General features: G+C 37.2%; 1 protein-coding gene across 2 annotated transcripts in view; it reads right to left on the minus strand.

Moving 5' to 3' along the window:
• Positions 1–27,176, minus strand: part of grik3 (glutamate ionotropic receptor kainate type subunit 3) — an 81,475-nt gene that overhangs the window by 52,936 nt on the left and 1,363 nt on the right. The gene's annotated exons all lie outside the window — the stretch shown is intronic.

Raw genomic sequence — 27,176 nt, forward strand, 5'->3', positions numbered from 1 at the left:
CACTTGCTGTCTTAACTTGACATGTGCCATCTTGTACCTACTGTTGTTCATGTCATCAAGGAGTGGTTTTAATGTTATAGCTGATTGGTGTACATGTACAGTACAAATAGACACATATAAATGTTTGTAACTTTGCCTGTCAATCAGTCTTTTCAGTCTAGTCTAAACACTATTTACATGCAGGTGCTCTTTCTAGATGTTTTGTACAGAAATGCTAAACAGCAAGTGCTTTACTGAACTGAAAAATGAAAAATCTTTTTTTTTCCTAAGCAATGCTGAATTCCATATACATTTATCTGCAGTAGCAGTTTAACATTTGTAGAAATCCATAATGGCCCTACTAACACGGAGCAAAATTTGTTTAAAACAAGGAGCAATACAGTAGCTCAGGTCTAGTGGGACTAAGCAGAAAATATGCATTGTGTGAAATAAGAGGCCTGGTGGCATTTGAGGAATCAGTGTGGGGAATAGAAAGTGAGCACAATCCTGAATTGAATAATAACAGCAACATGAGACCCAGAATGCTACAGAGCTGACAAGTTCATTACCACTGGAAGCTGCCCTGGTGCAGGATTTCTAATGGCATACTATTAAACCCCCCAGTGAAATTACACTGCTGGCAGCCATGCATGGCTGACAAATATGAGTGTGTGCTAACATTTGGTTACAATACTTTCCTTAGCCAAATTCTTTCTTTTTAGGTAGTAAAAAACTCTTGCCTAAACTTTAATCACTGCATGGTCTTATAGGATTTTTTTTAATTGAATGTAAATCCATAGGAATAGCAAAAAAAACGTAACAAACTGAATTATTTTGATATTACAGTATCATTTTTAAAAAATCATTGTGCACAAAAAACAGCTCTTCCTTTACATGAATCCTAGAATAAATTATAGTAATATGCCAAATTAAACAGTTCTAACGCAAAATAGTTCAAAATTACTCTTTTTGCTCTTTGATTCTTTACTATCTCTAAACATTCAATAGAGGAGTTTGCTGTGCTTGAAGCAGACATGACCTGGCCTCAATCAGCAGGGCTTGAAGCCCTCACGGTTCTCCCTGCTATTCTGACACAGTTAAATGAATAGAGTTTGGCAGGCCTCTATATCAAACTGTATCCACATGGCCAAACTCAAGGGTGCTCCATGGATTATATTAACGTGTGAAGATGCTGGCCAAAAGATGAGAGAAATGTGAAATGAAAATGCCTGTCTGTAGGGCAGCTCTGACATTTCACTCATTGCAAAGGAGGCAACATTTTAAAGTAGAACAAAGTTCATTATTTGGCAGCAGAAACTGTTTTTTGGTTATAGAAACCAAAGCTCTTTAATAGCTTTATGTAGCTCACGCTTGTGCAGGTTGAAATATACTGGGAAAATGGGATAAACTACAAAAAAACATGGAAAAATCTATGTGTGAATCACTGAAGATTAGAGAAAACCACACAATTGAAATTATGTGCTATTTAGATGCTTACAATTTTCCAGGTGAATGGGATTGTAAGCAGCATGCAGAACACTTTTCTATGCACTCTTTGTTCCTCTCTGCTGCCGGCACCAAGCAGCTGCTTTTTCTCCACTCCTCCTCTGCCTCATCACAAACCAACACCTCCCATCCCATTTCTGTACCACTCCTCTCTTTAACTCACGCTCTGTTGTCAAAATAGGTGCCATTAGATGTGCCAAGAGACTTGAGAAACAGTGTGTAGTCTGATCTAGCGTGTCTGAATGAGTCACAACGATTAATTGTATTCACTTGTGACATGCACCCCTTTTCTCTGTTCCCTTGAGTGTCAGCGACTTTAATTAACAGGCAGAAAGATGATCCAGTCATAACTGGGTCCAACGCACAGGTGACATGAGACATGATCCAGATAAGTGTCATGTTCAACTGAAAAAAAATAAAATCACGTTGTGTAGTAACAGTGCACTTTAAGTCCACTCCATCAATCCTGAAGCCCATTTGGCAGGAGCACCAAGCTGTTCAATAATTCATCTCTTAATATTTCCCTACAAATTAATTCTCATTCTTTTTGACAAGAAGAATTAGGTGATAGCTTACCAGGCAATTTGACATGTAATTATTTGCTTTCCGGAGAAGTTGTTATGATAGCATTTTCCTGCTGATCGTAACACTCAAATTGCTTTGATCCTCTGAAAAAAGCTTTTAGAGTGTGTCTCTATACAATAAGCACAGAATCTCTCTCATCGATAAAACATTTGAAAGTAGGTGGAATTCATGTACTGTATATAGTAATGCCTTCAAAGCACTTTAGTGATGTATATATATGTATATATATATACATATATATATATATATATATATATATATATATATATATATATATATATATATATACAGTATATCATTTCAGCTATATCAGCTTTTCCCTTTTCCTACACCTAATTATAGTAATACTTGACGTAAATAATCAAATACATACTTTCCCCTTATGCGTGAATATTTTTATGCAAGCAAATGAAGAATTTTTATTGAGATGAAAAACAAATGTTTGCATCAGCAATGTGTCACCTTTCAACAAATTTAGTCCTAATTATAGTGGAATACGACTGGTGATTTATTAATAGGGAATCTGTGTATAAATACCTGTCTCTATCCCCTCAAATAATTAACAATTAAATTTCAATTTGACCAAATTCAGCTGGATGTATTGTTTAAGTACAGCCTCATCAGAGCTTGCATATGTCCAGAATAGGAAACCCATTATCTCAGTCTCTAATGAAAAACAAGATTAGTACATAAGGAAAAGTAAAATAATAAGAAATTAATTCAATAAACAAAAAGCATGCCCCCATTGCTGGAATCTTATGGTGGACAGCATGGCAAGCATGTGCACTCAGGACTGCATTCACCAGTCAATCTGTTCTCCTGGCATTTCTGCTGAGGAGAGCGAGAAACTAAACGAATGGAAACTCACCATCTGTCTAAGCAACAGACTTAAAGGGCTTATGAGACAGTGGGCACTCTTGTGGAGCAGGTGAAAAGTTTCAGGCTTGTAATGTAAAGAGAGACACCTTTAGATCCATATTTGCCCTTTTGATATGAATCTTTCGAGTTATAAAACACCTGATAAAACATCCATGCTTTGTGCTGCTTATTGTTTGTCATGTTTTAATCCCCACCACACCAGCATACATCAAAGTAGCTTGGGGGTTTTGAAGCAGATATGTCAAGAAGCAGGAGATGAAATAGATGACATAGCAGCTCACGCAGAATAAGAGAATAAAAATACCTCATTGTATAATTTGACCTAAGTGCCCTAAGAATTCTTTCATAAATGTGAGCCTTTTCTACCAAATGTAAAACATAATAAATGACCAACAAATCAATTACAGTGGCATAATGCAAGCTGTGTACTCTATAAGTAATTTAATAATGATTTTCATTAGTCATAGCAGTATTTTATTGGCCAAGATATCACTGAGCAGCCATGTCCAAGTGGATAAAGTGCCCCAAACTAGAGAGACTGTATAAAATGTCATTAATATGAGAGTTGACCTAATATATATATATATATATATATATATATATATATATATATATATATATATATATTACGTGTGTAAAAAACATTAAATTAAAGCTGATGTACAGCAATTTCATTCTAGTATGAGGCAACAAAACAGCTCTAAAAATAAATAAATAAATAAATAAATAATATAAAAAAACAAATAAATTATTGTATCATGTCTGCTTCCTTAAAAAGTATACTGCCAATATTCACTTCTTATTTCTCACATAAACAAAAGGAACCAAATGAATCAAATCGGTGATGCAAAATGTCCACATTTAATTTCAGCATGTGACTTGTCTGTGCCGTCTGTGATACAACCAATATCACGATCGACAAAACCAGAAAAGCCAGGGTTACTGAGCCGAGCTGTCTTCACCGTGGCCCAAGTTCAGTTTAAGGCACTCGCTTGTGCCTCTGTGCCTGAGCTGAGTTAATGTTTTCTGCATCAGCGGCTCGCAACAAGTCCACTCTCTTTTTCATTAAGAGCCTGAGAGAGTCTGGAGGCTGAGCGGTGCGGCTGTCACAGAGCTCGCTCTGACCGACCATCTTAAAAAATTCACACTCACAATCATACTAGAGACAAAATGCACCCATAAATAAAGAGACTTGCAAACAGAAGGGCTTAGTACAACATGTAGATATATACTCTTATAAAACCTTTACAGTGTTTTGAGCCAGAACATTCCATCCATGACACTGAAGACCTCATGTAAAGCCCAATATACATGACTACTGAAACACCATGATGAGTCTTCTAGTTACTGTGGAAACAGCTTGCATTTAGAAATCTTCTAAGAACAGAGCACAGAGAGATGGGTATGGACACGATCATCTCTTCTCTCCATCTGTCTACACACTCTTCCGGGGGCTAATTATCCTAATCCGCGGAATCCAGGATGCAGGTTGGTGTCATGCGCCACGTCCCAGGACACCACCATTTTGCCTCCCGGTTAAACATGGAAATTAATTACTGCCCAGACTGCTGAGGGGGAAATTTAACCATGACAGATGCACTGTTGTCACCCTGGTGGGCATGCCGAGGTAAGTGAAGCCACCCTCTACAGGTTCATGGGGTCAGTGAGTTAGATCATGAAGTGTGAAAATCAGTCGTCCTTAAAAAAGTAAAATTAAATAAAAGGTGTTTCTGAAAAGCTGAAGCGTGACAGACTAAGATTTTTGTGTTCGATGCAAATAGTATCTACACTCATCAGCGTTTATGGTAGTTTTGCTTAACAAAAAATTAGAATTAGAATTTTTTTCAGAACTGGGAGGACACCAGAGATCCCAGATGAAACCCATATAAATGCATAAAGATGATAGATTCTCCAGACAGTAACCTGAGCTCATTATCAACTCAGATCCCTGAGGTGGGAGACTGCATCGCTAGCCGCTGCCCCACCAAGCACGTCTTTGTCATTCCAAGTTATTATGTCTCTCACTTTCTTCCTTTGCCCAAGGCAGCCAATTCTCCTTTAATTAAACAAGCTAAATATGCGACAGGAATATTAGACACTTGCATGATAACATCACTTTATCGTTAGCATTATTGCTTGTTACTAATAGCAGGTTTAGTCCTTTATTTCGAAATCACTACTTTGAAAAATTGAAGGAAAACAAATTGAAAAATGTTTTTCAACACTCTGTGTAATAATTGCCACTTCCATTTTCCTTTTAAAATTTCACAACTGCTCTGTAAATCAAAGTGGATATTTGTAAAAATCCCCCAAAAGGCAAATCTATTATTGTCTGTCTGCCTTCCTTATACTGTACAGCAGCCGATGCTCTCAGCAGGCTGCATCTCCTCCTGTCTCCGCTTCTTTCTCCACAGCGCACAACGTGGTATGTCACAAACCGCCTTCTCAACCATTCACCAAATCAGAGACGGCATTTCCCTCCAGTGGTGCAATTAACCCCAAGCTGTGGGTAAGTTGCCCCCCTTGGGATCCCTGTCCAGAAACACGGTAGTGGCTTGCTAAAGAGGAAGCCCCTTATACCACAATCTGCCCTCCATTTTACCTCTATATGGCAGCTTATAAAGAGACAGCAACACTCATGACTGTCAAACAGGCCATGCACAATGCAGACTGTCAAACAAATAAATCTTTTTTTTATAGTTGCTTTCTTATTAAACTCCACTGAACTTCAAACCAGGAGAAAAATGTATCAGTTTTGCATTTCGAGACTACATTTGTAGTAAATTAACTGTCATTTGTGTAATTTAGGCTATTCAAATATCCGAGATTAAGAGACATTGAGACTTTATAAATTAGTGCTAATTTGCAGACAAAATGTTTTGATGAATTTAATTTAGCTACATGATCTTTGAATACCTTTTGAAATGTGAGAAACACTTTTTCTTCTATAGACATAATGATAGCCATGTTGTGTATGAGATCCAACGTCACGAAAGGATCCGTGGATGAAAGATTTATTATAACTATTTTGGTAAAAAGGTATTTAGGAACAACACAAAGGGGTATTTTAAAGGGACAAGTTAAATATGTAACAATCTCTTATATACTTTAGACCATGTTGAAAGCTAATGCCTAGTAATCTGCTATAGTTTGTGCAGCAACCATAGCAAACAACAACATAACATAAAATGTCTTGGTATGGTCTTTCTCACCCAAGCCGAGATGCCAGACTGCTCCTTGGCATAGTGTCTACATTTCTCTGTAACAGTACTGCAGGGATGGCCACCATTCTTCTAAAAGATATTCCCTCAGTGTCATTTTTTAATGATGGTGGCGGAGAATACTGTCTAACATGTCAATCCAAAGTCTCCCATAAGTGTTCAATTGAGATAAGATCAAATGACTGTGAAGGCTACAGCATATGATTTACATGATTTTCATTAAGTAATTAAACTATTTGCCTTATGCTCCTTTAGGAGCACTGACATACTTGAAAAGATTACACCAGAAACATTTCATCATAGTATTGTAATCATTCAGTGTAGATTTTTATATATAAAATTTCGATCATATTTCTTACATAAGTATAAAATATAAAACAATTTAACTTTATATTTAATATTATCTCTCACTGCTAGATAAACATAACCCTTACCATAACTGCCAGAAATTATGAAAACAGCTCATCTGTAAGGCAATTCTTAGCTTCGGTAATAATCCAAAAACCAAGATAATGCAACTCAAACATACTCATAATTCCACTTTACCCCATTAAAAATGAATACAGTCCTGAGAATACAAATCCAATAGTCTGTGCTAGGTAAATAATTGGTTGTGCCTACCACTGTGTGTTCAAAGAAGAAAATCATAGAACAGAAGATGTTCAGTTGAATGGATCAGTGGAGAATGTATCCATGACCTTGGTCTCTAAGCCTGAACCATCCGTGCTAAGTGCCTCTCTGCCACAACAGACTGGTAGAGATGAGATCCTACCTCTGATAGAGCAATTAGTTTTTTATTCCTGATCATTAGGCACATAAGTGCCTTAATTGACGTCTATCACAGACAGATGACTTTCAGATTAGCATGCTACTATTCCATGTTTGCTAGCAGTAAATTGAGCAATTCCTTTTTTACAAAAGAGCTACTGAAGTGTCATTGTCTAAAAGTGGAAAGGTCAAATCAGGTTCATATCCCGTTTTTGCTACATACATCAATTACATTACAGTTTCAACTATATCATTTTATTTTTCCGTCAAGTCGACCTGAAAACACTGTATAGAGGAAGTAATTTCTTAGTTCTTACTCAGTCTTCACAGACGATTCATCCTCAAGTTCACTAAATGCACTTTATATGGTTATGGGTCCATACATTGTGTGCTGTTACTCTTGGTTCACTATCACTCTCTGTCTGTGTTTCTTGCCCTCCATTCCATTGCCTATTCATCTATCTACCTGTCCCACCAGCACTAACCCTCCCTTTAACAATTTCACTCTACTCTCTCAATCCATAGACAGGACTGGTGCTTAATGGCCCTAACAAACCATCTATTACTCTACAGAAGAATAACCTCTAAACCTCAGTAACTTATGATCTGCAGGTGGGCCTAGAAGCTTCTCTAGGAGCTACACACAGGAAAGAAAAACAGCTCAATAAAGGCTTGTCTCAATACAGCCACCTATTTCATACAGTATATGCTGTTTATAGAATTTGAAAGACCATCCGATTTAACAACATTGGTTTATAATGTGAGGACACTATGGTTCAGTTTATAGCACTGATGTTAACCCTATTGCAGTGATCCAAAAAAGGACAAACAAAAGAAGAATGTACTTATAAATACTTCCTTTCAAGGGTGATCCACAAGGTAATTCTTTAGAAAAATATAAAATATGGACCACCATCATGTCAGAATAAAAAAAAGAATTCTAAATTCTAATGTTCTAAACAGATACAGATACAATACAGATTACAATACCTATACAAATAGGAGATCGTTATTTTATTTGCAGTTTGCTTGCTGGCCTGATGTAAGCATCACCTTATGCTAAAGATAAATTAGTTTGAAGTTAAGAAGTTGGTTAGTTCTCCTTCATGTCAAATGATATAGTGCATGATTTAGACTTTTATATACAATTCTATATACAACCTCTCTACTAAACATTTCATTTTAGAGGCAAGAAAACTGATATGGAATGTTAGATGCACAACCCACTGAAACGCATTATTTCTATAGCAACCAGTAGTAGAAATGCCTACAAGGAACTCGACTGCATAGTATAGCAACGAAAGAAGAGATCAAATTGCTGAATGTGTGCATGTATCACCACAGACACTTTATTTACAGAGCCTGCTTCACAAATACAGTTACATTCTATCCATAATAGATGTTTTTATTTTACACATGCTCAATAATATCTACAGTATTTTGCTTGTTTTCTATGCTCTATGTATGTGTGTGTTTCAGTCATTTTTCATGTGAACTTCAAAATGCATTTCTTCATTAACAGTCTATGTAAGCTACACGATTCAACACACTTATCTCTATAAAGTTATTATCTGTGTGTGCAAACATAGAGTATGTGTAGACTATTATGTATGAGTCTGTATTCTCAGAAGTACAAGAAAGTCCAGCAGATACATCATACACTAATGTATCCCATTAGGCACCATTTTTCAGGAGGAGGGTTTTCTTTGTTAAATCCCAACAGTGTTCGCATGGGCTCCACATAATGCCAGAGACATTTTATTCCCCATCCCTTTATGAAAGAATGAAGGGTAACCCTGCTGAGAGTCATTAGGACAGCATTTACAGTGGGATTTTTTTTTTAACCCACACACACAGTGAACCGTGGCCGTAGCGCTTTGAAGACACCATCGAGATGTGCTGGTTGTAAAGAGAGGCTTCCAGCCACTTAGGACAACGGGTCTCAGAAATGGCACACCAAAGGGCCATCAAGCCTCGTGTGTATAGTCTGGAAGGCCTGACAAAATTGCAGATAATGTTTTTAAAGAGGATACAGGCTTTGAAATATCCCTTTTGGGGGAGATGTTGAGAAAAAATGAAAAGAAATCCCCGACAGCCCAGGGTTGGGGAATAAAAATGGCCGTTTGGCCTGCATTTGCAGAGCATGAAACATGAATTAGCACGCTGCAGACTGTAGCAGGGTGGAGAAAATTGCAGCCTTCTTTCGGCCTTTCCATTCTGACATTGCCATTCTGTCTCCAAATTCAATCTGCCACTGATTTGAATTTTGCCAGTGTATAACCCGTTATTTATTCATTGCTTTTCTCTCCCTACAAGCCATTAAATCCAATAATTTGTATTTTTTATTTATTTTTGGCTATGGCTACCTAATGCCACAACTGTACACATCCCCCCAAGCTCACATTTCCACAGCTCAAGTTCCAGCTGACAACAAACAGAAATAAAAGGCTGCCCTGTAGCTGTGAGATGTTTATCAAAAGATGAGCAAGCGATTAAAATTTAAACAGTACATTTGGTCAAATCTTTGACGCTTACCTTAGCGAAGCCTTTTAGCAGACATTAAGCAGTACTCAGAAAGCCACTTATTGCTTTGCCTAAATGAAGTGGTGTCAACAACTACAGGTTATCTGATTTAGCCACTCATATTCTTTTGCTGCTTGTGGAAATTGTACATAATTTATCAAGCATTAAATCTCAGATGAAAGAAATTAAATAAATTGAAATAATAAAACAACAGTAAATAACACACAGATGACACGGTCACGTAAATGTATTTTACAGAAATGGCCGTAAACAGTTTGAATTACATTCGCATGAAACAGATTTTTTTCTTCTTTTAAATAAAAAAATAATAATAGGGATCTAAGCATCACACTGTCAGGAAGTAAGCAGGAAAACTGCTCTGTTTGAGAAACTTTCGAAATTGATTTCTGTGTGTCAACCCAGAAGAAATGCTTATAAAACAGTGAAAGCTTAAGGCATTGTGTGATTAAAAAAAATTACACAATGGACTTGAATTTTGATATAAAATCTTTAATTACCAAATGATCTAAAATATTTATAATTGTTCACAGCCAACCCTATATTTCTAATTCTCTAAAACTTGCTTGTGTATCTAAACCTTAGCGGTCAGGCCCACTGGTGTGAGCAGATAAAGAGGCTAATTTAGAACCCTGACGTATGTAATGAATGAGGTCCACATTAGCAGTCATATGCCATGGTGTGGCACAAAAGCCCTGTTTCAATGCAGCCCTGATAAAAATAGCGACCAAATTTCCCCTTGACCTTGACCACAAACTTAATTACTACTGCTGTAGCCAGCAGGCATGTTCATCACAGTATGCATGTGTGAGCACCATGCCCTGATGAACCCTACACAGTTTTCAAAGGCACATAGTTTCAGGCTGATAAATTTATAAGGAAAATGGCCTGCATGCACGTGCATTCTGTGATGTGTTGTCATCTCAATTTGTTGTCATGCTTTGACTGGTTTCGCTGTGTAAATCCCCTATAGGGAAGGACACTCGGAAAAGACATAGTGCATGATGCATTGTCATGGTACACAAGCAGCCAAGCTGAGAGGACACAAGTGGGTAATGTCCTATTCTCAATGCTAACATCTTTAACTGATTAAGCCGCCTGTTCAAGGTGGACATTCTAACGGATGTTCTAACTAACTAGACTACAGAACTTTAGTTCAGTCATTAACCTGAATCAGCACACAACCTTAGGCTGTGTTCAGCTACACATGTGGACGACACTGAGATAATGGAAGCCATTGTCCTTCTGTGAGGGTTGTCAGGAGAAACACAAAAGTGAAACAATGAATTAAAAAACCTAAAGATGGCATGACCTTGCCAAAAGTGTAAAGATATTATGTCTAGTCTGTTGTCCTTCTGTGCTAATGTGTGTCCTACAAATTACATTTCCTGTTTTGTTTTCCTTCATTAGTCGTCAGCATGGAGTGAGTCACTGAGTGGATCAGCCATCACCAGCTGAGTGATCCCATTCAGGCTGTGTCCTTATCTTTGTCTCCAATTTGCCCACCACCATGTTAAAAAGCACACACATGCTTTCCAAAAGGGTTCCTACAGCATTTAAGCTTATTCTGCATATTTTTGCTCTATGTGTGTATGATTGTGTGTTTACCTTGAAATCTTTTGTGCTATCATATGCTACAAAATGGCCAGTTGATTAACTTGTTTGCTAAAAGATAAGAAGACTTGCTTGCTACTTTAATATTTCAGACTAATTTGAAACACTTATAATAACATTCAGAAATGATAAATTAACCTAAAATTAAGTCTCAGTATCATGCACAGCCACACTCATTGTCTACAGAATATTAATCACTTGCTTCCCCTTATCCTGTGATTACTCTCTCTATCGTATCCTGTCTAGTCTCAGTTTTGTTACAAATTCTGCCTCAAACTGTTTAGCTGAGGTTGACATTCCAAGTTCCAACATCTATTTTTAACCCTGTATGTACAGTAGTGTGTAAAAGTGTAAGGTGCATGTAAAGAAATACCGTAAAGCAAAACAGACTTAAGTGCATTTATTACATTGTCTTCTATGAATCTTGGAGAATCTGCCACAGTTCTCCTGAAGATTAGCTTCTGTTTTAGCAAGCAATCTTTAAAACACACGTTTTTTTGTCTGAAAAGTGCAATTACATATACATTACTGAAATGCTTTTTTTTTTTTTTTTTTAGAAAAGTAATGTTTGGAAATCTATTTTTACTGACCCAGTAATTAATAAAGACAAAATACATTCATTCATTTTCTACCGCTTATCCGAACTACCTCGGGTCACGGGGAGCCTGTGCATATCTCAGGCGTCAACGGGCATCAAGAAAGGATACACCCTGCACGGAGTCACAGGGCACAGGGCACAACCCATCACAGGGCACACACACACACACTCTCATTCACTCACGCAATCACACACTACGGACAATTTTTCCAGAGATGCCAATCAACCTCCCATGCATGTCTTTGAACAGGGGGAGGAAACCGGAGTACCCGGAGGAAACCCCCGAGGCACGGGGAGAACATGCAAACTCCACACACACAAGGAGGCAGTGGGAATCGAACCCCCAAACCTGGAGGTGTTAATCTTTCAAACGTGCTAACCACTAAACCACCGTGCCCCCCAGACAAAGTACAATGTGCCTAAAATCAAACAAGACAAAAATCTAAGATTTTGCTGTCTAAGTAGTCTTTTTGCCACAAAACCCCCAACTAACTCTATCTAATCTTTAACTATGACATATCACGACATGACCAATCTGTGTACATATACTGTATTGCAAGGCAGCTCACAGTTGCAATGTGTAACAAGGGATTTTATTCCAGTTGTATGGGTCTATCACCAGACACAGCTCCGACTCCAATAGCCAGTTTGATTGTAAAAAACATTCAGCATTGTTACTTTGTACGCTTCTCTCTAAAGAAATGCTGTAGAAGCAGAAGCTACAATAGTGTGAAAACTTTCTCTGAGTTTGAATTGAAAAAATTCTGCAGTAAAACAGTTTCATATAAATGTGCTACAACTAGAGAACTAGAAAATTTCTGGAGAAGAATGAATGTTGAAATGAATAAAGAAAGCCTGTGTGAAACCTTACACTTCACTAGAAAATAGTCTGAGAACCAGCATCTTACCTTCTGTTTTCTGGGTAGCTGTGAGTAGCATTTTTTTTTTTCAGAACAAATAAATGATAGTATACATCTTTATGAAATACAGTTACGGAGCAACAAAGCCATGCAGCATTTCCTGCGTTTATAGTACGGTTGTTTTCTTAGATTATGACAAGGGCAGAGGGGACTGGAGACGAGTTGTCGGGAATTAGGCATAAACAGCTTCCAGTAGACCTTCTAGTAGACCTTGGTAGGTCCAGATTAGCATGATCAGGAGATGAGCAGACGGTGCATTTAAGCCAATGATTGACAATGTTTTGCTTTTACATGTCTTCGTTGTTTGAATCCTGTCTATAAAATCTTAATGTAATCAATGATTGGGGCCCAGCCATACTCATGCTATACGCGGAGTGTTGGGTCCTGCTGCGCAGCTGAACACTTTAAGTCAAACCTCAAAACTTCCACAATAAGGGCTTACAGACCAAATATGAATCATACAAAATAGTTTCTGACAGATAATTATTTTTGCTATAGATAGAAAAGATACAGATAAAAAAGATAGTTGCTTTTATTCGATTTAATATTTTGTTATGTCTGAGACACACAAACATTTTTTACTAGCTTTGTGATGACTATACAGTGATGCAATTATTAAAGCATATAATGAATGCTATCTCGTCTATCTAACCCTTAACCTCAATAATCAAAGGAATAGATCTGGCTCATATGTGTGTCCACCACATACTCTAGTCCCTACCAAGATATAAAAAACATACCACACACATGTTCACACACATACACACACTCACACAAGCATGGACATACTGTATACTGCTTACTTCTTCACTTTCTCTGGTGCACAAAAAATGTACAATCTGCACAGATAATTCAGTGTCTTTTTCATTTCCCACACACATACACACCTGAACACTAATGTTACCCATTGGCATTTCTCTGTTGTACAACACTTTTCATGAGTTTTTGACAATATTTTCTTACCGGCCCCCTTCCTCTCACAAAGCAAAAAAACCCTCGGCCGCTTTCCACTGAACAAACGTGTAATGTTACTGCAAGTCACTCTTCTGCAACAGACTTCCACTTCTTATGTAAATGCTGTGCAGATTGCGATCAGGGATTTATTTTCCCTCTGCCTGTCCACTCTTCCAGTTGCATGGGTCTATCACCAGACACAGCGCCGACTCCACTAGCCAGTTTGATTATATAAATTCAGCATTGTCATTTTGTAGCCTTCTCTCTGAAGAAATGCTGCAGAAGCAGAAGTTACAAAAGGGTGGACATTTTCTCTGGGCTTGTATAGAAAAATCTGCAACAAAAGAGTCTCATACAAATGTGCTACAGATAGAGAACAAGAAGATTGTTGGAGAAGAATGAACATGGAAATGAATAAAGAAAGCTCATCCTCTGAAATGAGAGAAAATTTCAAAAGGGAATGTGTGAGAGTATGGAGCTGAAAAAAAAAAACATTAGAGGATGAATCCATAGAGACACTCTGTTAGTGTTTATCCAAAGGGCAGCTCTGATGACATTTTTGGGATAAAAATGTAGAGACTACTTTTTCCACTGAATAGGATTGTGCCTGTGGCTATAGTCAGCACTTCATTTAGGCGAGAGAAATATATAAAAGCTGGCAGCTGGTTAAAGCAATTGCCCACATCCAGGGACAGAGTCATTTTGAGAAAATCAAGGACATTTTTGCAGTGCAGATACTGCAAAAACAAAGGGGTAGCTTATGTTTGCATCCTGGTCCCTGCTCAGACTTAAAAGTGATGGAGCATGCTAAACAGAATCTTTTTTTCTCTGATTATTTAGAAAAGAGAGCTTGAATTGGTCAACTTAGAAATGGAATGGGCTAATGCATTTCTGAATACGCCACATAAGAGCTCGAAGGGAAAAAAATTACAAAAAAACTGAAATTTTTATTTTTTGAAAAAAAAAAAAAAAAAAAAGGTTTAAGCATCATGGAGAATCTGCCAAAGTTCTCAGGGAGATTTGATTTTGTTTTAGCAGATACTTTCTGACAAATAAAAAATGTTTTTGTCAGAATAGTGGTCTATTATACCAAGACCTTCTTCTTCTTTTACTGACATGCAGTAAAAAAGTGACATATCACGGAATACAGGCAAAACAGTTTAAGTAAAAAAAAAAAATTGTAAATCCCACTTGAAATGAATGAAATAAAACTGCACTTATAGGTTCTCAAAGGGGATAATTTCCTAAATAATAAAGGCACCCAAATTACAAATGAATTATGTGAGTCTATGAATTTCCACATTCTCTTAACTTAAATCAAGTATTTTGACAAAATGATTATGAATGCTATAACAGATGTTCTATTCAAACTAACGTTTAAAAAAAATCACTACAATGGCTTCACTTTCTACAGACATCTCTGGCAACATGAAATGTGTGGCGTTCAGGTAGATCTAGATTTTTCTCTTCTTGTATTAAATAAATTATACCCTGACATTGCTGTCTCTCAGATGTCATAGATTTATATAATAGAAAGAGGGTTATTCAGCTAACTATTTATTCTTTCAGCTTCAATGACCACTTTATCCTGGTCTAGGTCATGATGGATCCACAGCCTGTTCCTGGAAAACTGGATACAAGGCAAGAATAAACCCTGGATAGGAGTCCAGTCCATCGCATGGAACTATGTACACAGACTAATTCAGAGTTCATACACGCATTTACACCTAGGGGAAATCCAGTCATCTGTGAATCCAGAGGAAGTGGACATGGGCTTAGTGGGAACATGCAAAACTCCAGACAGACAGTAAGCCAAGCTCTGAATCAAATCTGGGACCCTGATATACAGTACTCGAAACTGAATGGTGCTAACTAGGCTACAATTTTAATCTGCAATCAAATGCAATGATTACTGACAAATAAACACATTTCCATGGTGCTTAGGTAAGCAATATCTACAAAATATATAATAATGCAATTTTTTAAACAAAATGGTTTAATTTTTGTTATACCTGTTTTCTAAAAATTTCTGAAATTCTGATTTTCCCCCAGAGTGAAAAATACAAAGATTACTTGATAACTGTATAGCAATTAACTTTCAGGATTACATTACAGGATCTTCTAGAGTACAGAAAACTGTGGGGTGCAGCATCAGTGCTGTACAACGGCACAAGGTGGATTTACAAAATGATATACTACACGTCTCATCTGACTGTCTGAGGAGAACAAGCTTTCTAATCATGGAGCCTCTTGTCAGGTGTAGTTTAGTTCCTCAGATAAGATGTCAGTCTGTACTGGCAGAGCCTCACAGCTAATCAACTGTGAGAAGCAAGCTGCATATGAGAGGGAAATACTCAGCTTTATCCAGACTTGCAAATGGCAATCACCAGGCATTTTCCCAGCCAACTAATCAAGCCTGCAAGATAATTACAGAACCATTCAAAAGGTCTAAGGGAAGAAGAATGGTATGTTCCAAAATTACAGGGTATTGTAATGATCAGTGTCATTGTATTTGAAGAGGCAACTGTTTATTTTCAGAAAATGAACTTCTAATTCACATTTATTTAGATTTTTAGCTTCTTGTCAAATAGCACATTCTATAGACAGTATTCACAAAATAAGAATAGAAAAACAGAAAGGAAACAAATGGAACATAAATTGCTTGTTATTATTGAAATACAAATAGTATAATCCTGAGAGATGAGACATGGGTTGGGGTTAGATTGGTAGGGAATGGGCCATTGTGTGCCAGTGGGGATTACTATAATGTGCACAGGCTGAATGGGATTAAATTTGCAATCTGACAGGATGAGGTCTGCTCCTTGGAAGAAGTCTCTAAAAGACAAGTTCTTTAACAAAAGTGCGGAGGGGCACATTACAAAAATGATGAGAGTAGGGGTTTTGGAGCAGAAAGAAGAGAAGAGCAGTTGAAGTGACAGAAAAAGAAAGCCTGTATATAGCATCTCTGGACATTAGAGAGAGTCAGACTTGCTGACTCTAGGACTTGCTGCCCCCGTTCCATTCAATCACGTTGGTCCGGACAACCCATAATAAGGCGGTAATATCTTCACGAGTTGTTGTTTTTAAAGCCTGACAGTGACTAGAGTTCTTGGCTCTTGGCCTTTAATAGGCACCATCCAGCACACGCTCATTGCATGGTTCCAGTTATCTCTGTGGAACAGCAGCCACCAGCCCTTACACTTATTCTTATGCACAGAGCATCCTAAATGTCATTACCGGCAGGGAAAATGGCACAAAGACCCACTGATTGTGCTCTGGCCTTGACGTGTGTCATGCTTTTTAATCAAGTTGTTCAATCAGTTGACTTCATTCATTTTTTATCCAGATCAAGTACATGTAGTATAATAATACCCAACATCCCACATGATTCTGCATGATTTCTGTTTACTGCTGTTTGTGGATCATAATTTCTAGCAGTGTGTTGTGCTGTTATTGAAACACTTTGTAGTCTGAATGAAGCGTCCTTTTGTTTTTAGTGAGAACTATATTAAGGAAATCAATTCACCAGAGGCTTCAGTTAGAAAATCTTGCCTCTAACATAAATGACTCAACAGTGAACAACACTACCTCTGACATTTTACTTGCTTGCTCCATTGAATAAATATGCTGTGCATCATGATGTTTGTTGATAAATCCAGTTTAAAATGACAGCAACAAAATATATTTGAAGAAAATGGCTAACATAATGTTTACTTAATATATGAATGAACGGATAATGTTATGTATTCAAAGCAGGTAGGACTACAGCTTGAGCATTCAGCACAATTGATTCAATGGAAAAACAAGAAAATTTATGTAAAAATACATAATAAGATTTTTACCTGGGATAAACACCATTGCTGAACTAGTATCTGGAATGGTAGTATTTGTTTTTGGAGTAAAGTAGCAAACTGGCTGTGCTATAGAGAGCAAAAAAGCAAAATCGCATGTGCTCTCTGAGTGCACGGAATGGCATACTCTCTCACCTCTGTCAATCATAGGCCTATAAGGCACTAGCAGGCATCAGGGAGCTGGTGTATGCGAAAGAGGGCAATAGAATTTTCCTCTGATTCTGTTACCCTTTGACACTGCATGAGCATGAGCAGCAGATCAAAACAATTGGATGAGTTCACATGTTTTTGGTGGAACTGTCTGCTCTCTAGCTGGTAGCTCTAAGAGCTAGAAATAAATGGGTAAAATTTGGGATTTCATTTGTTTTATATCACAGATTTATTTTTGCTTTGGTAGCAATGACATCAAATGTGAGAAATGTTGTCAGACAAAGCCAATGCGCAAAGGTTTTTATTTTTAAATTTCTCTTGAAATCCACTTGCCACTGCCCACAGCCCCTAACTGAGAAATTAATTGTCCACCAACAAGTGAATGTTAACATAGGAGCAAATCATATACTGTTACAGTTTCAGCTTTATAACAAACACACCGATTTAAACACAAAATGTGGGGCAAACCTGGAAATGCTAGTATTTTGATTAAGTACCAGATTCATGTACAGATCAATGAAAAGATAGATGTTGAAAAGAGAAGTCAGCTTGGTAAATAAATACAGTACATGCAAAGAATTTATGAATTGATAAAAAATTGTTAAAAAAAAATAAACACAACTATAAGAAAATTAAAAAATTTATTAACCAATTTTAGTAACAGCTCCTAGGCAAACTTGAATAGAAGGAATTAATGGCATTGGCTGGAGGAAGCTGGACATAACATTTTTAGTTTTCACAGAATACAAGAACCTTGATTTACCTTTAAACAAGCAAACAACTCAGCACGTGACAAATCCAATCGGCTCTGTTGTTCACAACACTCAATTTGACAACTTGTCCAGGTTCCATAATTGTAAAGCAAATGTCCTTTCATGCATGAGTCCCAACAAAACCAAAACCACAAATGCCAGAATGCTGCTTTATCACTGCCATAAGAGGGTATAATCCCTGCCAAATCATCTGGGACCTTCAACATTACCCTGCTTCATCAAATGCCATTCAAAAACAAGCTACAGTATGTCCCTTTTTGTCATGATGTTCTGGTAACCTGCCACAAAATATTGGTGGCTAAGGTTTAGTACACTCTCCCAGCTGGTGGACTCACAGTCCCACAACACCACAGGTATATCTTAGGAGACCTTATCACAGATCTGACATTGAAAGTTAAGTCAAGCAGTTCAAAAGGAATTTAGTGACAGACACTATTCTGAGAAGTGCAAAAAACTCATGCTCCATTACGTGTGCCCATCAGAGTAATCCATTGAATCAGCGAACTAACCTTCAAGCTACAACTGCCTCATCATTACCATATATCCCCAAGCTTCCATTTTTCCTTTTAAGCTTCTCATTACTGGTACGTTAGATGACGTCAAACAAATAACAGCCCCAGCCTCTACTGGCTCCAACAATCCTTCCACCTAATTACTTCCTCGGAAGACATTCCATTCACCAATTAGTGAATGCTTGTATATTCCTTGAATGTGTCCAGAATCAGGTGCCACTCACCTTCATCTGATTAAGCTAGCAAAAGTGTCAATACAAAATATTCTTTCCAAAGCTTCATGCTTCTGCTGCTTTAAGCACTTAACCAAATACATCCAAAAACATAGTGTTTCTGTCTATATATGATATTCAGTTTAGCTTTATTAAACGTTTCTACTTTGAGCCTTTTATGAATGCACTGCTTCCGAAGTTAATGTTTATATCACGCCCACTGAGCGACGTTCATCTGTCTAATATAAAAGGGAGCAAACAACGGTATGCTCTGCTGTCCTATATATCACAAAACCAACTGCATTAGTCAGCCTGTAAAGAAATAATTACTAGGGTCAGGTGCCCTGTATGTGTATAAATATGTTAGCTGTAATTGTTTTGATTTAAGATTTTCTTTTTGATGAGAACTTGCTGGTGTAGTCATACCTTTTCCATGTGTGATTTTCCACAACAGACATTTGAGGTTAGAGAGTGATAGCATATGTTGGTGTCTTTGCAACATCCTGACATATGTTGCCTTCAAGGGGTGTCCCAAAACCTTTTCTTACAGTCATAGCTACTACAGCACTGTTTTCTGGGACACTACCTTATGAGAGAGCATAGACAGCAAGGCACAGAGGCAGCTGCTTCCTTTTTGTTTAAAGGTTTAAAGTTTCAACCGAAAGGGACAACCCTTTAGAGTGTTTATTTCTCTAAAACTGTATATAAATATATTAAACTGCAAAATACACACTGCTTAGCACCAGATTATTCATGCAACATTCATATCACATACTGTATGTGTTCAAATTCAAGCAATTAGTAGGGAAGTAATTAATTCAGCTAATAATTGTTTCTCGGTATCAACCCTAGTTAGTGTGCAGAGATTTTTTTGTCAGCTATGCATTGGTAGAATAAAGTATAACTGGTTACTAAAAGGTTTGGAATTGAAGCTTTTATTCACATGGATGAATATGCACACTTGACTGGTTTCTGTATTGGTGAACCTGCAACCAACAATCTATTATTTATGTTCTTGGTGGGGTAAGAGAGAGCAATATGCAAATCGACTCACTAAAAGCCTGGATGTATGACAGGTCAGAAAACATGCCCAAAATGTGTCATTCAAAAAGGTTTATTTTACTGATCCTTATAATCTTTACACTTACTTATAGCAGAATATGAGTAAATTGTGTAGATTTTTTTTTTGTGTGTGTCTTTTATAGGAACACCTCCAAAACACTCTATTGTGTCAAAATATTTCGGATCCAGACAGATTGTGCCTCGGAGTATCAAAACAAGTATTGATGTGACCCTGCTCCTCCTCTATGACTTGCCACTGCTTACTAACAAACACTTGTCTACATCCCTGTATATGTCATATCAAGGGGAAATGTTAATCCAGCAATGAAATCCCTATCTATTTATTGAGGACAATCTAGTGATCAAATAATTAATACTGGTTATGACAGTTATAATGCTTCAGTAGCTTTTTAAATAAACTACTTTACAACACACCAGGTCAAACAAGAACATATGAGATTAATGACATCACTTTCGGGCTTCATCACTGTAAATCTGAGACTCCACATCTAAAAACAGATTTTCCCTAACAAACAAATTCCCAGACGTTAACTGTTAAAGCAACAGATTGTTATTAAAGATGTTTGATCATTTCACATGAGGTTCTGGCCTGATGTTTTCCTGCCTTAAAATATATGCTCACATTTGATCAAGTTTGACAGCTGATGCCAAGCTTTTCAAACAGGGGATTCATGTGTTGTATCCTGATAAGCATAGAGGTTATGTTGCACTCGATGAGTCACAGACTGGCAAGTTTCCACATCACTTACAGGCTCTCAAAAAGGACATCGACATAAAGAGTCGAGAAAAAAGTGCTGTTTCGGAGAATCTGAAGGCTATTCCAAATGTGGTTGCTGACCTCCAAAGCCCTCGTCAAGAGCAATTGCATTGGTGAGCATAATAGCTGCCTACAACTCACAAGATCATTTTGAAAACAATTAGGATAAGACCTTACATATAAAGTTCCATGTATTTTTTATTCTTAGCAAGGTGGCTAGGTTTAGTTAGAGCTTAATCCAAATACATCGGTCTTGTTTTATATATTTTGGGAAAAAAACAGAACGTAATAAGGAATATACCATAAGATTTTTTTTTTGTCCTGAAGACAGCATGGTCCATAATCCCACACAATGCCTGTCAGTTCTAGTGTAACACTAAAAAGGTCAGCAAGCCAATCGACATCCTCAACCACACTCTACTTAACAGCCTCTGTTACATATTGGCTTAACCATGACCAATAAATCCTTTATGTCATAGCCTGATTAAACAAGAGGAAAAGGTCTGCTATTGTATTACTACAGCAACAACCATGCTGCATTGTAACACTGCAGATGGTGTCCATGTCTGGAGATGGATAAGGCACTTCTCATTGTGGATGTGAGTATGTGCGTGTGCATGGGGAGGGGAGGATGAACAGGGGAGGCCTTGAATGCCACTATTTGAAAGGCAAGGGGGGAAAAAAGGTTCCACTTTATCTTGCTAGGCACAACACACAAAAGAGGCAAGCACAGCAACGTGGCAGGTTTTCAAAATTGGGATCAAAAGGTTTGAGCTAATTAACAAACTAAATAAGAGGCTCAGCGGCTTCGTCTGGCTAGAGTCTTCTCCTTTTCATGACTTTTCACAGGCTAAGCCGTGGTGGATATTTATTCCATGTTTGTATGTGTGGGTGTAAGTGTGCTTGTGTTTATTTATTGTTAAACCAATGGTGTTATAGTCAGTATATTACAGAGAAAAAGGACAACAATATTTTCCCATGTCTTTGTCACTGCCTGTTACGCATGTTAATTGTATTTGACTTTACAAGCAGTAGCCAGGCCACTCTAGAGTCAGATGGGTGAGACAGGGGCTCGTAATAAAGACAAATGGAGAGAACATGAAATTTGATTCTGTCTGCTATTGCAGCACCTGCCACAAAAGAAGACAGCATGTGTGTAAGAGACAGGGAGGCACATGAGAGTGAGAGAGAGAGAGAGAGAGAGAGAGAGAGAGAGAGAGAGAGAGTGTGTACATTGACAACCCAGGAATTTTCCCTGAGCTGTCAAATCTAGAAGGGCACACATCGAGCTGTAATGGCATGCCATCTCCAGAGACAAGCAGGTAGAGTAAAATAGGAACAGCACAATATTATCTGACTCCATCACACAGGCACTTTGTTGGATTCCCCCACACAACCCTAACTTCCCAGCATGAGACAAATGGAGCTCCACAGGTTCGCATAGCTCTAAATGCTTGGTTTTCATCTTCGTTGCTCTGACGCTATCCATGTTTAAGTCACTACAAGGTTCACTTGAGCATTATTTATTTAATTACTAAGAGCATATGTTCCCCACCGACCTTGTTCTGCGGAGCACACACTTTGTAGCGTGATATGAAAACACCATCTGCTCTGAGAACAGTTCACGGCTTGCAGTGAAGGGAAAGGCCCACTGTGTCAGTGGATTATCTCAGTGTTTTTGAGTTGCCTTTAACTTTAATGCCTCTCCCTGTTGGCCATGCACTGATCCTTATAACATTTAATTATCCTTATGTTCCAGGTAAACCTATTCTCACATGATATGCAGTGATTTAAGTTTAGCTGTGTTAATTTAGCTTAGAAACAACCGCTGTGTTCAACAGTAATGTTAACTGTCAAATCTTATACGTAGATCATTCTTGCCTGTCTGTTTTTCCCACGCTATTAACCTTACATTGCAATCAGCTAACAGGAAAATTCCTTCATAAAGTAATAGGTATTTAATTACACTTTTATATAATATTGAAGGCATTTTGTGGAGCTGTAGCAGTTGATCAGCTTCTGTATGTATAAGTGGAAAACACTGCACTGTTCTGCGTATACTATTATTGTATGTATTACAATCAAACCTGTGTGTGTGTTTGTGTGTTGGTGCGTTTGAATTTCAAAATTGAATTGATTTACTAGCAACAGTTTTGGAGGAAAAGAGAGAAAGAGAAAGCGAGAGAGAGAGAGAGAGAGAGAGAGAGAGAGAGAGAGAGAGAGAGGGCGCGAGAGAGAGAGAGAGAGTCTGTTTTTGTGTGCATGTGTGTGTGTGTGCATGTGTGTGTGTGCATGTGTGTGTGTGTGTGTGTGTGCGTGCGTGCGTGCGTGCGTGCGTGCGTGCGTGTGTGTGTGTGTGTGTGTGTGCACGCACACCCTGGTCTGAGCACTGCTCTCCATCTCAGCTGTATGTAAGGTGCTTCGCCAAACCGAGATAACGCAAACCTGAATAGCATACATTAAAGTGCCTGAGTGCTGGCCAACATTCTGCAGCGATCTGTACCCAGACCCTGCTTCTGCCCTGAAGACTCATCATACTCCTGCTTCTGTCAGCTCACAAATTAAATTTAGATAAAAATAAAATATTCATTGTCCACTCAACAATTGATGGCCTTCTTAATTTGATATGACTTATGATCTCGCACTTGTTGTCAGCCTCTTTATGAATGAACGTCTTTCTCTTTCTGGCCTTTTTTTTTCTTACTGCAGGATGTTTTTTATAATCCTGGGTTAAGAGTAAGAGCCAATGATTCAAAGATGATAAATCTGCCATATTTATTTAATGAAGTGCTTAAAATACTCTAAGGAAATATTATCACATATTTAACAGGAAAGTAAATATTCGAGCTTCACAGTGTCATGCAGCAATATACTGTATGTGAATGTGAATAAGAATGTAAAAATGAATAAAAAGATTCTATGTAAACATTTATAAAGAACCACCTATACTACCCAGTAGTCATACAATTGGAAAAAGAAATACTATATCTTGTGGTCTAACCTACTATTTATGTTACTACTAAGACACACTTCTCATGGATGTGGGAGGTTTGAATATTATCAGTAACTCCTTTTCCTCATTTTTAGCTCTGACTAAAAATATTAAAACACATTTTTCCTGTGCTCAGTGTTAGATCAACAAGCTAGAATATTGGCACATCATCCACTGAGAAGAAAAGACCTCATGTTGAATACAACAGTTCCTGGTAATCGTAGTCTGAACAGTCACCTAACACTGACAGCTGTCAACTTGTCAGCGAAGCATATGCGCTGTCATGCCACTCATCAAAATAGAAGGAAACACTTTTCTGCCAAGTGATTTTAAACGACTAATTCATTCATATTGGCCCATATAGGCTTACATTTCTTTACTATAGTGTTGAGAACTGAGGATTTTCAAAGGTAATAATTTCTAGAGGTAATACTTTAAAATGCCAGAAACATCAATAGGGTTTATATTTAAAACAAACAAACAAATAAGTAAATATATAATGAAACAAATGGAAAAAATAAAATTAAATAAATAGATAAATAAATAAATAGATAAATAAATAAATAAATAAATAAATAAATATTAAGTAAATTTGAGTCTAATTGGCAAGCTTTAATTTTTAGAATTTTATATAAAAGTTTCACCATGTGAAGAGCCCTTTAAAGACACCACACATTTTGTAGAGACAATTTTTATAATTTATTTATTTATATGTTTATTTATAACAAAGCATGTTTTAGCACCTCTTTCCTACTGCAATTTCAATGCCTTTTCATCAAAAAATGCTTCTTAGAAACTATAACTGCTAACACTTTCTCGTTCATATTGTCAGTTTTTAAGATAACACTTCTTCACACTTAACACTTCTCCCAATATATTTGGACAGTGTTGATGTGATTCTGATGATGGTTTAGAATCAAGCATTGCTCTGAGTATTTCAGAAAAGCCAACAAATGTTTGCGTAAACACAACGGTATACATCCCTAAAGCAGTCCTGTACATATATTACTGATTTTAATTTATGTTGTGCCTGTTCTGCAATACCAATAATGTAGTTAGTGTACTGACATCATTCTAGTAATCACTGTACGATCCAAAGAAAGCCAAAAGAAAAGGAGATAGAATGAAAGTAAAATGAAGGCAAAATTAATATAATAAACCCAACTGTTGCGCTGAACAAAGGAGCCAGTGAAACAAAAGTGACATAATATCATGAGCTAGATTGATTAACTGGCAATGATGAAGCACTTGAAGTATTAGGTAGATAAAGCAATTGATTATCCAATAAATCCTTGTCTGGCTCTGAATTCCCTTGTTCAGAAATAGAATGAGAGCCAGAGGCCATAAATTAGTTTCATCCATCGTCTGAATTTACTGAAGATGAGTCAATGGCAAATAAGCGATTTACAGTGCTTAAAAACAACAGTTATGCTTTATGGAAACATCTGCTTTCATCTATCAAGAATAAAAATCTATTGAGATATTTAGAGGTTGCTTAAATCTAATAAATATACATATAACTACTGACAATTTAAAATGTATTAAAGACTTTAAAAAATTCAAATTTCTGAGTATTTTGGGTATAATTTAAATAGAAAAACTGTCTACCATTTTATTTAACGGAGTTATGTTTTTTTTTTTTCGTTTTGTTTTGTGTTTTTTAAATGTGTCATATGAGGTGCCAATAAAATTGAGTGCTGTACTACAGTGGTCAGAAAAATCAAACCAAACAGCCATTCTGACAATTTCTCCCTAATGCATTCATCATAATCAGCACAGCAGCATCGGCTGAAACGTTGTCCTTTTGAGAAACACATTCCGCTTTGTTTAATAGCAAGAGGGCAATGGCGCAAAGATTCCAAAGAAATGCAGTGGAATCAGTCCTTCTCCAGACATTTACAGTCTTGCAGAGTGAGACTGACTGGCCATCTGGCCTCCAAGAGGTACATTGTAAGAACAGTGAAATCAGTGGAAGCGACTCCACCTTGGATGCCCACCATTACACAGATGGTGTAGATGTGCTTAGGCTACCTCATGGGGAGACACAGGCCCATCCCTCCTCCCTCTATGGAACGCACCCACGTTAATGAATTTCACTTGTGTTTTTATAATGCTGTAAGCAAATCTAAGGAGAAACCTTTTCGCCCATGCAATAATTCAAAGAGAGCCATCTAGTGGCCTGAGAATTAAGTCTTTAAAGCTAAATGTGAAGCATTGCAATAGCTCTGACTATTTTTGTTTACTATACATATATAAAACAGTGACCATTTCTTGTGGATTTAAGACATATAAACGTATAGTGTAGAATATTTTGTATAGCCTAAAACTCATTTTTACACGCAAACACATATGCCAACACAATTAAAGACGTGCACGTTCAGATATAAAACACGCCCTGATGGTAAAATTACTGTTAAGCACAAATAAAAAGAATACACATAAAGGCTTGACAGCTGTGTCAACACAAATGTGTGTATATGTATGGACATGTGTGCATTGTGTGTTCATATCTGTGTGCATTGCAGAACTGAGCAAGAGAAAGACTAGAGGAGTAAAATTTCATTTCAAGCTAGATTTACTTCAACTTGATGTCATTTGAAACACAAAAGCTGTCATATTCTATTTTAGGCTCCTTCAGACTCTGCTGCTGTAGCAGCTGCTGATAAATTGGTTCTGTTTTCACAATTGCAAGCACAAAAGACTACAGATGGGAGAGAAATGCCAAATCTTCATAATATCATGCGTTTCCCCCCAAAAAAATAAAAAACAACTACACAAACATCTCATGAACCAGAGAAAACTAAATGCTAAAAATATGTGGGTTACGGGTTGGCAACAAAAATGATTTTTGTAAAAGAATTTACCATTTGGTCCAAAATTAAAAATAGAAAAGATATACATTAAAGACAAGAAGATTTTACTGACATAATGTACATACATAATATTGAAGAAATTTGTAATATTTTTGCAAAACACAAATAAGGGGTTTAGCCAAAGGGAAAATGGATATAACCTAAATAGTGTGTGTGTGTGTGTGTGTGTGTGTGTGTGTGTGTGTGTGTGTGTGTGTGTGTGTGTGTGTGTGTGTGTGTGTTAACAGAATAAAAAGTGTACCTGTTTTTCATGTGTAAGGTACAGAGGATGTTAATAGTTCTATCTTAAAAGACAGTGTAGTTTGCATATATTAAGTTTGTGTTTGTGTATGTCTGTGTATGTCTGTGTGTGTGTGTGTGTGTGTGTGTGTGTGTGTGTGTGTGTGTGTGTGTGTGCGTGAAGTGTAT

Source organism: Tachysurus vachellii, chromosome 5 (assembly GCF_030014155.1).
Source record: "Tachysurus vachellii isolate PV-2020 chromosome 5, HZAU_Pvac_v1, whole genome shotgun sequence".
Classification (NCBI taxonomy): Eukaryota; Metazoa; Chordata; class Actinopteri; order Siluriformes; family Bagridae; genus Tachysurus; species Tachysurus vachellii.